Source organism: Corapipo altera, unplaced genomic scaffold (assembly GCF_003945725.1).
Source record: "Corapipo altera isolate COAL_440 unplaced genomic scaffold, ASM394572v1 126, whole genome shotgun sequence".
Lineage (NCBI taxonomy): Eukaryota > Metazoa > Chordata > Aves > Passeriformes > Pipridae > Corapipo > Corapipo altera.
This window is the reverse complement of record NW_020884937.1, coordinates 624,232-638,935: the sequence shown is the minus strand read 5'-3', so window position 1 is coordinate 638,935 and position 14,704 is coordinate 624,232. Positions and strand designations below refer to the sequence as shown.

General features: G+C 50.3%; 1 protein-coding gene across 2 annotated transcripts in view; it reads right to left on the bottom strand.

The window, feature by feature from the left end:
• Positions 1-12,878, bottom strand: part of LOC113955273 (mitogen-activated protein kinase kinase kinase 3-like) — a 77,200-nt gene extending 64,322 nt beyond the window's left edge. For both annotated transcript variants that reach the window (XM_027660563.1, XM_027660565.1), the window contains exon 1: positions 12,770-12,878. The gene's annotated coding sequence lies outside the window, so the exon portion shown is untranslated. The remainder of the gene's footprint in view (positions 1-12,769) is intronic.
• Positions 12,879-14,704: the final 1,826 nt, after the last annotated feature.

Here is a 14,704-nt window from a genome sequence, read left to right as displayed (position 1 = left end):
GCACTTGCAATTCCTTTTTACATCTTTAGACCAAATTTTCTCTAAATTAAATAATAATAAGGCAGATTTGCTCCCTGCATGCACTGTGCTCTGCTCCAACTCCCTCCTCCCTAGAAGATGTCTGGTTGAGGGAAGGGAGGCAAAATCCATGTCAGAGCTCTTTACAAGTGTTGGAAGTTTTCCTGGAAAACATCATCTCTGGTACTGTCACTTCCACAGAAGATGCCAAGAGAAAGACCATTGGTGCCAGGGACACTGCCTGTACCGTGAAACACCCAGCCCCTACCCTCCTTGGATATGGGAAAGAGCTTCTCCTGGTTCAACAGAGCCATCACTCAGCCAAGAGATGTCCCATAACACCTCCAGAAAACCACACAAAATGTACTGCAGTGTCAGGAAATGGATCATCAGGCCCCACAGCAGAGCCCCAGGGGTCCAACAAGGTGCCAGCACCAGCAAGAAGATTTTGCTGGTGCAGAGTAGGCTTGGTTGCTCACCTGCACCACAGAATGGTTCTGGTCTTTAATCCTAAATGTTAATCTCACACAACCACAAGACATCTTTGGAGACAGTGAAGTGATCCTAAGTTCAAAAGTCAACATGGTCTCAATATGAGAAGGCAGTTCAGCACATTCCTGGATAGGAAATTTCTGTGTTGAGCACATGCTCTAGTTCTTTCCTGAATTAGTTAAGGACAGAATTTGTCCCTTTATCCTCAACATTCAGAGATTTCAATCCAGGAGGTGGTAAGTGCTCTGAGCTGCAAATCAAGCTGGGAAATGCAAAATAAAAAACAATCCGTGTGCACGAGAGGCTGTGCTATGGTTACCAAGCAGCAATAAACGAAGCAGTGTTGATGGTCCCCAAGCTCTGGCCTGAAACTCCAGCCCTGCTCTGTTTGTCATGGCAATAGCATTTCCACCTGCACCTTTCTGACACGTCCTCTGGGAGTCTTCACACACCACTGTCATAGATCATGGCCAAGGGAGCCCGGGCCAGCTGTGCAGATGTGCAGCTGGCTGACCTCTCCTTACCAAAAAGGCTTCTATTATTTTTTTTCCCCCCTATTATTAGTTTTCAAGCCACCTACTCCATCATAAATATAAAGTAAAATTAGCCTATTCCTAGAACGCTAAAAAAAGACGAGCTGATGCCTGCACAAACTGAATCCCAGCAAGTCAACGGGAAGGCTCCAAGCACGCCAGGAATGTCGAGTCCAGAGCTTTTGGCCCCTTTCCTACAAAATCCCACTGCTGCAAGCAACCTGTGCACGTGCAGGTCGAGTCATGGGCATGCAGAGTCCCTCACCTGCACAACCTGCCTGCTGCTCCTCCACAGAACCCTGTGAGCAAACTACTCCTGTCTGCCCAACAGCCTATTAATAAATATGCACCAGGGAGAAAAGCTGCATGCCAGCAGGGAGGTGGACCAGATGATCTAATAGGACCTTTTCCATCTCTTAACTTTTATGCTTAGTCACAGGACAAATATCTCCCACGCTGTGAAGGAACATGCTGGCTTTGCTTGCCCGTGCTTGTGATGGGAGAGTGTTGCCCTCTGAAGACATTTCGTTTTCCAGCTGTTCACAGAATGGTTGGCGTTGAAAGGGACCTCAAGAGATCTTCTAGTCCAATCCCCCTGCTAAAGGAGGTTCACCTAGAGCAGGTTGCACAGGATCATGTCCAGGCAAGTTTTGAATAACTCCAGAGAGAGCTAACAGGACTTACCCAAGCAGAGTTAAACAAGAGGACTTGCATTTGCCTGGTTTTCGGCCTCAGTGAGCTCCAAGGCACCCAAGAAAGTCCCTGAATTCCTGTCCCAGCAGCCACAAGCAGTACAGGAACCCCATTTCTGTATTATGAGAGTACTTGTGCTTCTCTGAGCGCTCAAGCCTGACCCTGTCCAAGGTGGAAAGGCACTTCTTTTACTTTTGCAGGAAGCAGGCTGGCAAGAGAACAGACAGCAAACACCTCCTCCATCAACCTTCTAAGTCAAGCCTCCTGTGACAGACTGTCAGAAAACAGCTCAAAAAAACCCAATCACCCCAGAAAGGGAAATACAAGGAACAAAAGGATCTGGGGAGAATAGACTCCCGTGCAGCTTAGGTATTTATGTTTACATGGAAATTTGCATTGGCACTGATTCATGCCATAGCAGCAGCAAGGCCCTCTTCTGGTTTTAAAAATGCCTGAGAACTGCAAGGCTTCCACAGGAGACCATCCCCACACATAACCTAAAGAGAAACTGAAAGCCCCAAGATTACAGGTCTGCAAACTGCAAGTAAGGAAAAAATATTTCACTACACAAATCATAAAAAAAGACCCCACACTATGAAAAAGAAAACCCCAAAACCAAACAAAATGCCACACAATCTAAATATATCTTGCATCAAAGGATGGGAAAAGCAATGCTGAAAAGGGAGTTGGGGGTAGAAGATTTTACTTCATTTTCTAGTTCAGCTGCTGGACAACAGGATGACCCTGAGCACTGCCAAGTCTCACAGGTTTCAGTGTTTTTCATAAGAACCTGGTTCCTGGAGTCACATGATTTCATCAGAATCCACACTTCCCTTCTTTTTTTCTTAAAAAGAAGTACTAGTAGATGTCAAAAGTTGAAGAAACATAAGTATGAAGTCTGAAATGCTCAAACCAGAAGAAATGGAAACATCTATTTTAAGAGAAATAAATCACTATTTTTGGAAGGAAGAATGTGATCTAGGATTCTTTTTCCCTGATACTATACACTGGAAACCTTAGACTTGACAGAGAATTACTTGATTTTGGGGGCTGGAAGGTTGTTTCAACACCTCCATCCGTAAGTTACAGATGAGAAAATACAGCTTTCATAGCAACACCTGCCTAAAAATTAGGCAGCCCCCTTGATGGCCTGATGCTGGCCTCCTTAGTCAAAGAGCATTATGCATTGGGGGATGATATCAAGGCATAACAGTTAAAAAAGAAAATAATAATAGAGCAGAACAGCTTTTCAAATTTTGCCTGCACTTTTTTCATCCAGCATGAAGCAGGGTAAAGCCATGGAAGTCAGCTGTGCCAGCTCATCTGCTGGCACCCCCTGCTCACCAAAACTACCAGATCTGCAGTTGCTGGTGGATCTTGCCCAGCAGAAATAGCTTATGGTAAAAATTAGTCTATGAATAAGGACTTGAGCTTCTGAAGAGGCCTGTGTTGGCTCTCAAAGAGCTCATCCCGTGCTGTTGCTGAGCTCTGGGGCACCATATAGTGACACCACAGCACTACAGGCACCTGAGCTGCAGCTACCTACCACTTGGAGGAATAATGAACTTTGGCCCCATGTTCAAATACTCACAAGCACCACAAAGAGGAGGAGACTTATTAAGATCTACAAGACTTGGATCTGGGGTGTGCTATGCTCTGCACTGAACACACTATATCCTCGGAAAAAGAGGGTAAACACTACACTTGTGATTAAACCAGAGGTCTTAGCCCATTCTGCCCGAAGATAACTAACAAAGATGCAGAGGAATTCAGAGAAGAACACGAAGGGCCTGAGAAGCTGTGCTGCACACAGCAGCTTCTGGCTCAGGGTACTTGCACAGGCAGCAGCCCCAGAGCCAAGCCCAGAGGGTAGCATCCATCACTCCTGACTGGAGGCCAACTGAGCCATTCCTCGAGCTCCAAGGATTTGCCTTTCATCAGTTTTCCATCAGAGACAGCAGCAAGTCCCTGCTCCCACTTGCAGGGCGCGCACGGGGGCAGAGAAAGGAAACCTCGCTGCTCCCGCTGGCAAACGTCTGTGGGTTACTGCATTATCTCATCTCTGAGATTACAAGGAAGTGAGCACAAACCTGTTCAGTCACATTGTTCCCGCTCACCCCTGGCCAAGGGCCGGGCCATTACACTGCTGTGTTCCTGCTGTTCCCAGGACGGATCTGCTGCTCCTCTGCAGCGCTCGGGTAGTTCCAACCCCTTCCCGCAGCACACAGGACATGCTCCTGCCTGCCCTGGTTGCAGAAACCACAACCAAGCACCAGCAGAGATCATGCACAGCACTAGAGGTCGGTCCACAGCTACCAAGTTGCTGACCTCAGCTACCACTGCTGCACACACTGTGTAACACACCCACCCCTCGCTCCTCCCGCCACCTGCAAGGGATGGGAACATCAAACCCACCGCCCCACAAACCTCCCTACCCAAACAACTTCCATCTGCCTACCCAGGATTTGCCTTCCCTTCTCTCTGTCTGCTCTCAGGTGGCTGCAAAGCGTGGCTGGACTTGGAGAAAATACCACAGGGGCTGCTGCAACCTGGCTGCAGAGGTGGCAAAACACCTGGGGACCTCCTGCTCTCTCCAGTTGTCACAGGTGCCCTGATTCTCCTCTGGTTAATGCTAATCTTGCTGCATTTGGTTCTCAGGGATGTGAGTGCTGCTTCCTTTGGACTGCACAGTAAAAAAAACCAGAAAGTGAATCAAGGGCCTACAAATAAATAAACATTTTTTAAAAAATAAATAAATCAGATTAACCAAACACTAAAGCACCCCTTGCTAAGACTCTGCCTTGATGCATCACTGTAGAATCACAGTCCCCTTTTTGAGCAAATGTGATCAACAACAAAAGATGCAATAATGGGTTTGTTTGCACAATTTTATCTGCACCTTTATTCCCCCAAAAGGATTTGCTTTAAAAGAAAAATACCACCCATAATGTTTCTATCCTTGTTTATTTCAGAGGAGAAACACAGCTCTGTAATGCTATTAGTACCTTTCCCCTTCTTGCAGCAAACCACAAGGAAATGAGACATGCTAAGAAAACTAAACAGACATGGAAGTTACAGGTCCTTTTTTTTCACCCCCTTTTTTTAATTGAAGTAAGTATATTCTTAGCCGAGTTCTAAAAACCAGATCACACATACAAAGAAACGAGTTTGGAAATCCCCCTCCCTCCACCCCCACTGCTATTTGCTAAGGAAACCAGATGCCCAAACCCAGCCAAAAAATGATCTCAGCCATTCTTAAGAGAGCCTACAGTGCATTTTCATGAGTCATGGAAAGCAACAACTCGTTGCTTTGGTAATGCAAGGTAAGCAACTGGTCACCCATCCCCAACCAGACTTGCAGCAGTAAGTCAAAGAGCAGACCGTGTCTTGACAGATTACGTCAGACACAGCCCCAAAATAGAGCCCCACGGCAGGAGGTTTTGTAGGAAATGCCACAAAGCATGTCCTATGAAAGTATTCAGCAGCCAGGATCCCCCATGGTCCTGATCCAGGGGTGTTTATCAGTGCTCCACCTCCCAGCCCGCGCTCTCGGAGCAGGCAGAGATGCTACAGGCAGCAAATGGAGAGGGAAGCGACAGACAGGGGCAGGGACTAGTAAGAAAGCAAGTGCCTTATCCATGCTTTTCCCACAGAGCTGGTAACCTTCTGCCCACCAGCCCCAAAAACAACACTGGGGCAAGAATTGCAAGATGCTTCATCTACCAGGCCCTTTCCAACCATTCCAGCAAACACATGGGACTTGATGCTTATATGGACACAGGTGAATGACAGATGTACCTAAGCTTTCAAAAGGCCCTGACCAAACTGCTTGCTTTGTAAAAATATGTATTATATTTCCCCACCATCTTCTTTGAGTGAAGGAGACTCCTGCAATGGCACCACTCAAAGCCCTTGGTGATGCTCCTCAACATGGCCATGAAGATGGTCATGTTCTGTGATGCTGCCTAGAGCCCTTCAACCACAGCTGTCCAAGGGTTTGGAAATCCAGCCCAAGACAGGTCAGAGAGGTGGGAGATCCTTTCTGACACATCCCATGTTCTTCCACAAATATCTCCCAGCATCATCACCTCTGGTGACTCCCACAGCAAGACACACAGTCATTGCTGCATGAGAAGCTCCCACGAGGTGAGGCACCAAAACTGCACCTTTCTGGCAATGCAGAAAGGTACAAAAGAAAAATCAGTTTCCCAAGTAATTATGAACCAGGTAATGGAAGTCTTGTTCCATCTCAACCAAGTCCCCAACAGCTCTGGGTCTCCATGACAGTCCAGGATGAAAGTGCAGTGTGCCAGACCACCTCGTGGGCACCCCAGCTGTCCTCCTGAAAGGGAAGTTCTCCAGCACAGGATTTCCCAGACAAAGACCAAGACTGGAACCAGCTTATCCCCAGCTTCATCTGCCTTCATCCAGAGATGAAGGCAGTTACAACCTTCAGCCCCTTTTGTGCTGGGTCCAAAAGCCAGTTGTGAAAACACACATCCTCACCCCTTAGAGCCCCATCCCAACACTGACCAGGCACACATCAGATGTTAGTCACTCCTGTAATGCTGTAGTGAATTTGAGAAGTATTGCAATGATTAAACAAACATTTTCTCTCTTTTTCTTGAGTCATCAGCCAGGTAACACAGTGACACACATCGTGCACATCTTTAACATCACAGCACCTTGGGAGGAGCACCATGGAGAGCCTCAGCAAGCACTCCCAACCTGAACAAAAATAGGTAAGACTGGTCATGGTTCCCCAAATCCTCCATTTAAGCCAAGCAAGATGATGCCAAGCCAGTCTTCAGACACAGGCAGCAAGAGCAGCAAAACTACACCTTTCCCTAACCTTTTCTCTCTGGCACAGCACAGCTCAGGAACGGCTCAACAACATTCAGAGCCGGACCTTGACCCTTTCAATAAAACCAGTAATGCAATAAGCTCAGCACAGCTCAGTAGTTTCTGTTTATCTCTTTTACTTTCTACCAGCACCATCCAAAGAAAAATAACCGAAATATCTTGCATATTTCTCTAATGACTCTTGCTACTCAGCACCAGCACTGGGGGGGGACTAAGACCAAGGACCAGCAAATGCATTCCACTGGTTTATTAACCCTGGTTTCCCAAAACCTACTGTCCAAGAAGGAAGCCAGTAGAAGGATTGCAGCACAGGGATCAGTGCCTGTAGTTCTGTGCTGAAAGGCAAACAGAAGGCATCAAGGCTGCAGTGTGAGCATCTTACATAAGCAAGGAAAGTTTTCCAGAAGCTTGGCCCAGCCTGAGATCTTTACTGAAGGATGCTTCATCCAGCAAAACAAGCCCTGCTCCACAGCTCCACACTACATCAATGCACCGATCAATCTCAACAGAAGGAAGCCCCAAATCTCTGATATCTGATTTTCAGGTACAGGATATTCATCATTTATACACCCAAACCAATCTGCCCCACAGTCCAGTCCACAGACCTCCCTCCAGCCACTCACTCCCACAGAGTTATCACCCTGCTAGAGATAAGACTATTATCAGCCCCTATCAGCATCACCCAGCTACAGATAACACTGTTATCAGATGCCCTTTGCAATGACCCAGCATATAAAAAAGGGACAGTTCCCTCCAGGTAGTGACTGATCAATGAAAAGGTGAGAGGCTGAAAGGAAGAGGGTATTTAAAAGAGGGTTTCTTTTCATGCACACTCACCTTTCCTTCAGTTCACCTTCATCACCAGCAATAACAGGCCTCACCTTATTACACTTTCCCCCCAAGCCATTTCACCTGAACAAAACTTCTTTATCAAAGCACTGCCTCATGTAGGGGATGTCCCAACCCTTAAATCTGTATCAGAGGCAAGATATCCCTGTTATCAAGAGCTGGTGAGAGCCAGACATGCCCATTAATTACCCTGTATCCACATCCTTCTGCAGGGTCCTCATGCCTTGAGATAGAGCATCCCTGTTGCACCTTGCAGAGCAAAAGGTGCAGACAGTCCACTGGGAACAGATTAAGCATCCGCTTAACTCTTTGAGGCTCTTATTTATGGAGAGCACTGCACTATTTCTGGTTCACAACTGGACTGTGACAATCTGACTTCTGCTCAAGGACAAAAAACCCAAAGAGGTTGCAGCTCATAAGCATTGAGCAAATCCAAGTAACCCGCCATCCTCATCATGATGGACTTCCATGTACATTCATAGAGTAGTTCAATTGAAAGGGAACTACAACAATCATCTAGTCCAGCTGCCTGACCAGACCACGGGACTGAAGGGCAAGGACAACCTCAAAAAAGACAGACTTCAACAGATACACCAAAGCAGCAGCATCTTCCTCAGAACCTCTGCACCTAGAGCAGCAGCAGCAGGACTTGTAGCACAAGAGGGTTCACTTTTATACACAATGTTTGGCCTAACCACTGTCACGTGCAAAGTTTTCAATATTCCCTTGGGGATTTAGGGGCACTTGGAAGCTGCTGTGCAAGAAACACTTGCACATGGACAAGACAAACACAACCACTCCAGGACAGTCCTGGTAGTACAGGAGCACTCAAAAGCATTGCAGGGGCCACATACACCTTTCAGTACCCACAGATTTAAGACATTCCTACACCCCTTGCAAAGGCTTCTTATCTCACAAATTATTCTTCCCAAAGCAATTGTACAAAGTCTTTTCTCCCTCTGAATCACCCAGCTATCAAATCAGATGAGTTTTTGTTACTTCAGCACACAAGCTGCTGCTCACAGTAGGTTTGCAGAGCGGCCTCTGATCCACCCACCGAGGGCTATTTTTTCAAGCAATTTGGTGTTTAATCACTACGTGAGCACTTGAGCCATCCTCCCACCCCCACCAAGGACCTGCCCCTCACACATGTTGTTTACACAGTGGCCCACGCAGTAGTTGGCCAGCTCCTTCCAGGATCTGTCCCAGGCTGCTGGGCACGGCACACACTGCCAACAGGACTTTGTCCCATGCAGCTTCCACAGTGAGCCAAGGTTTGGCTCAGCTCCACCCTGGTTCATTGCTGTTACAGCTTGTTCTCCCTGGGCTGCCCCAAATCATCTTGGGAGAGTGGGGAGTATAAAATCAGGGAAGATTTCACAGAAATGACAATTAGTTCTGCATGAAATGGTGGCCAGCCTAGGTTTTAACTCAGGAGAGCAGGACAGGCTCCAGCTCACCACAGATTCTCATTAAATTCTGAGCCCCTTGGTCTCCACTGACATTTGTATTAGGATCTTCCAAGACACAAAAAAAGTGTTTGGGCAATGAACTTGGGAGCAGAATCCTCTTTTTCAGAGGGCACAGATATATCTTCCACCTTTGACTCCTAAAAGCCTCAGAAACTCCAGGTCAAACCCTCTGGGTTCCCTTCACAGACGTCCCAAGTGCCCTGGGAACAGAAGCTGGCCCTGAGAGCAGACACAGTGATGACATTCAACAGTGCCCCCACTTCAGTCACTGACACGGGGACATAGGGCAAAGAGCTGCAAGGGTCCCCACCAAGGACCATGCTAATGCTGCATCTTCCACCATCCTGGGCTTCCTGGCCCAAACCCTGTGGCTCCAGGGAAAGCTCCTGGAGCAACAGCCCAAGCACTGAAACAAAGCAGGGAGCCACATTCTCCCAGGGTGCATCCCCAAAACTCTTCTCTAGCCCCACTACAGTATTCTTCTCCTCCTCCTAGAGCCCATGCAACAGGTCTTCTGCCAGGAGTAGCTCCCAAGGGGCTTTGAAGAGGAAGACATCAATTTTTAAGGGAGATCTTTGCTTTTAATTTCTTGCATCCATTAACTGGGACAGACTAATTGAATCTTAGAATCGTTAAGGTTGGGAAAGATCATCATGTCCAACCATTAACTCAGCACTGCCAAGTCCACCACTAAACCATGTCCCCCATCTGCATGCTTTCTGAACACCTCCAGGGATGGTGATTCCACCACTTCCCTGGGCAGCCTGTTCCAATGCCTGACCACCCTTTGAGCTGGATACCAGTGGCATTTCAGTGACTAACGGGAAGATTACTCGGCCAGACCAGATCAGGACTGCAGGGATAGACAGAAAACAAACAAAAATGCCCACATATCCATGCTCATGCATGTTCACATACACCTTCACAGACAGAAAACCACTTGTCTTGTGCATTTGATGCTCACCACAGCACTGACCACATCAGATGAAGGCTCATGCCATGCGGGATATGGGGGTAAGCCCACGGAGACAGCGCGTTTCAGGCACAACTGAGATGACATTCAACACCTCTGTACGTCACACTTCACTCAGCAAAGGCAGAAAAGGTGTCGGAAAGAAATGCTGAACTGAACTGACCTGGCCTCCAGGGCTGCATACAGGGATGGGGAACTGCTCCCCGAAGGGACTCACCAAAACCACTTGGTCACCCATTTCCCCTTGTGGAGCTTAAACAGGAAAATAAATAAAGTCTGGGGACTGGGGGTGAACCTGCCAGGCTCGGGATCAGTGGGCCATTTATAGCTCCCTTTTTCTAAAAAGTGTCTGATGACATTAAAAAAAAAAAAAAAAAAAAGTTGAATTCCATATTCCACCACTTATGGCTCCGCACTGCATTTTCCATCTCCCTGGTGCACAGCTGACAGACATTCTGCACATTTCTGTGCACACTGTGCTTGGCCTGTGCCCTGAGCAGAGAAGGGAGTGGAAGTGACTGAGCCCAGCAGCCTCCTGCTGCCATCAGGCATCAGGGAGCACCAGCCCCATCACCTGCAGCTCCTCGCTGGGGGAGCCGGGCTGCAAAGGGCTTGGCCACCTCCCGTGAAAAGCTGGCACATGGGATATGTGTCCCTTTCCTGTGCTGGGTCTCAGGATCTAAAGAGTCCAGAGATTTGTAGAGAGAGAAATCACCTTTCCTTAAGCCAGATGAACTGCACAGGCTGAACTGTAGTTGAATACCTCTTTTTTTCCCCTGTTCTTCCAGATGATGCCCTCCATCAGGAGAGCCAAGGTGCACTCAGGGCAATCACTCCCTGTTTTCTTCTATGTGTAGACAGGCTTGTACACTCCAAAGACAGCCTGTGCTACCTGAGCAGTCTAATAAAAGATATCCCTTCTAACAGCAAACCCTGACTCACTTCCCTCCAGCCTCGACCAGCAGGTCTACGACGGCAGGGCCAGATCCACCAGAACAGAAGATCCTGCCAGCTCTCACACTCGTTCCCACGTCCAGCTGGGGAGAGCAGGGCTGGAAGCACATCCCTTTCCATGCTGCAGCAACACACTCCATCCCACGGCTCTGCCAGGGCGCCAGACACACGGTGTGATCCTCGCCGGCATCTTCCCAGTGGGAACATTCAGAAAGCATCAAGTCCAAGCTGCAGGCTGAAATCCTGAAGCATCATAAAGCAACAGGAACGTTTCAGGAGGGATGGAGCCGCTCCTCTGGCTGCTGAAGTCGCTGGCTCTTCACGCCGGAGTCGCTTCGTCTGGATGAAAATCCAGACTACATCTCTCTGCATGAGCACACTTCCCTCATAGGCTCTAACAGCCTCCAAAAAAAGAAATGCATCACCCACCGGCACACACTGACAGGGCAGAGCTGTGGGTTCCTGATGGAGATTAAGAACCCATGGAAAAAACTGCAGCACCAAAACCCGTTCGCAGAAGGGAGGTATAAAAGATCCTTTAAATCCACATCCCACCAGGCTGGCAGCCCATCCAGCCTCACGTCCTGCCTCCAACAGAGGAGCCTTTACAAGCTGCAAAACCTTCCCAGGGCAAAGGCTGTGCCCAGGCATGGAGGTCTGCTCTGATCTGCAGGAGCCCTGAGAAACCTTGAACCTCCATTCATAACTGATGTCAAATTAGGGGTTCTGCAAACTGGACCATCTGACACAGGTATCACAAGACACAGGTAGCCACAGGCAAGCCCCCAAATGCAACTATCTCATGCACACCTGAGGAACTGCTTCCAAGAGCTGCACTCCGTGCACAAATCCTGCACGGAGCTACATCAAACTGCACGTACCAGACTGGAAATAAATTCATAAGGTGGCACAGAAAGAAATTCCCCCCAGCCACTCACTCTCACCAAAGAAGTGAAAGAGCTTGACCCTGGAAATCCCTGGGATCACTTAAATCCTGCACAAATCCCAAGCCTTCAAATCCCAAGTGAGCCCTGTGTTTTTGGTCCACGCACCAGCAACACATGCAGACTCTGCATCGAACCGGGATCAGGTCTGCTTCCAAAAACCACTGGATTACAAGACAGGAATTAAAGAGGACGATAAAAACAGCAGCCGAGGGGGAAGCCGCTCTCCAAACTGAGTGAATCCTCCCAGAGCATCTTCCCGACTCGTGGTACCGCTCCCCACGACAGCCGCTGGCTGAGTCCAGGTGGAAATCCAGCTTTCCAGCCCCAAGCGGGGCTTCCCTCGCCCACGGGGGTCCGTGCCCGCCGCAGAGCCTTCCTCCCCACGCTCATCCCATCCTCACCGCTCCGGGCAGACGGTGCGGGGAGAGCTTTGCTGGACAGTGAGGGCTCTCCGGGAACCCCCGTACCTCCCTGGTGTGGTCGAGACGCTTCCCAAGGAAGCGAGACCCAAGTGATCGCCGCCAGAAACTGCTGGCTCCAGAGGTTAACGCATCCCGGGAACGGATATCGGGGTCTAATCCCGGCGCTCGCTGTCAGCAGCTGCAGCTGGGACAGGCTTCCAGGAAACAACCTGGGAAAACCAGTGACCCGAGCGCAACAGCTCAAGGCGGGGGTTTGCGGGGAGCTCCGGGGAAGGTCAATCCCTTAATCCTTCCATCCGCACCCACGGACACGGCTCCCGGCGCTCTCCTCTTGGACAGCCGCTCCATCCCCTGCGAGCCCCAAACCCAGCCGGAGGGACAACCCTCCACTTGCGAGACTAGAAAGGAAGGAAGAAAAAGCCACGGAAGCCAGTCGCGGCTGCAAAAACTCTCGGCCACCGCTGCAGGCAGCATAAAATAATTAAAAACCGAAACTACCCGGGCAGGCGGGCGCAGGGACCCGGCGGGAAGGGGGAGCTGCGGGTGGACTCACCGGTGCGGCGGCGGGGTCACTGTGCCATGCCCGCACACCCGGGGCTTGTCACCGCCGTGGGTCCCGGCGCCTGGCTCGGCTGGGAACGGCTCAGCTGGGCTCGGCTCCGCTCGGCTGGAGCCGGGCTGGGGCGGCGCACAAAAGCGGGAGGAAGCGGTGACGCGCGGGGCGGCCGCGGCCAATGGGACGGGGATGGGCACGGGGGGCGGACCGAGCGGGGCCGTCGGGGGGGACGGGCAGGGCCCCGGCGCTGGGGGGCGACACCGGGGCGGGGGGGGGAGCGGGGCGGCTCCGACCCCCGGGGCAGTTCCGAGCCCCCCGGGGCAGCTGCAACCCCCGTGCGGGATGATGATGCCCTGCCCCGCAGGGCATCTCTCGGGCTTCCCTTGGCCCCGCAGGTCGCAATCGGCCGCGATGAGACTCGTGGGGCAGCTCCGACCCCCGGGGCAGTCCCGAGCCCCCGGGGCAGCGCCAACCCCCGGGCGGACTCGCATCGCGGATGATGCCCTGTCCCGCAGCCCTGCTCGGTCCCGTGGGGCTTCCCTGGCCCCCCACAGGTCGTATCAACCACGGTGAGACTCGTGGGGCAGTTTCGACCCCCGGGGCAGTCCCGAGCCCCCGGGTGACACCCCCTCCTGCAGCCCTGATTGGTCCCGGTGGGGCTTCCCTTTTGGCCCTGCAGGTCGGATCAGCCCCCACTCCCACCCCGTGGGACACCGTGGGATTCCCCCCCCCCGGCTTTGCTTTCAAGAAGGATGGAATGTGGCCTCTGCACTCCAGCTGGGGGTCTCTGGGACCTCCTGAAAGCTCCTGAAAAGAGCGAGCTGTCCCATGTAGGGCTAACTGGAAAAAGCAGGAGATGAGAAACAGCACTGAAAGCCCCAGGTTCTGGGATGGGGGCTTCATCAGCTGGAGTGTTGGTGAAGCTGGTTCAACCTTGCTGCAGCAGTGTGGCTGTCTGCAGGGCCCAGCTTTCTCCATGTGGCCAGGATGTGAAGGAATTGCTCTCTGATAACTTGGTTTGGTTTTGTCTCTTTTGGGGGAATTGAAGCAAAATCGAGCCATAGTGAAGACGAAAGCGTAGAGGCTTTTGACTGTTCCCATGTCACAGCTTGCTCTTCAGAACAGCCCAGGGATCTTTGGGCAGCTCCCTGGGGAAGCAGAGAAGCCTCTGGGCTGCTCCAATTTACACCCACCTGTCCCAAGCCTCTGTTGTGTGTCCAAGTCCCTTTGGGCTCAACTTCCCATATGGGGAGAGCCAACAGTGGCATAAAAGCAAAATTCACCCCTAAATAAGGGCCAAAAAAAGCCTGAAAAACAGATGGAAGTGGGAACTGAGTTATGTACCAGATATCCCTCAGACTGGTGGGAAAGAGGGAAAATTCATGCAGACAATGGAAAAAGTAAGTAAGAATATTTCTCTGATTATTTCCTTGTTTCCCCATTTAGTAAATGAGGAAGAGGAACAAAGTCAATTCAAGATTTTGGTGGGGGAGAGAAAAAAATGGGCTGGATCCTAAAACCAGCCCCATTCCACTCAAAGTTTTTAAGGAGTTGCTGCTGCAAGAAAGTTTGAGCCATTGCCTATAAAGGCAATAGAAACCCCAACCAGGGACCCCTCCTGAGAGATTCAGATCTCACATCCTCGTATACAATCGCGTGACCTATTAATAAAATCCATAGAAACGGATTCTGTATATACCAAATAACTGCAGATGGCTCCAGCCCAAACCGCTCCGGGTTCCCTCACTCCATAAATGATTTTACTAGGGCCAGCCGTGATCTTGATGTAATTGAATAGGTTTCACTCTTTTCTCTCTCCCTCCCCTTCCCCAGAATATTTGTGCAGCTTACGGAGAGACATCCAGGGGGACTGAGCTGGTTGTTGGAAGGAACCTCTGACTCCAGCTTGCCTCATCCATTTGGGAAGCGGCG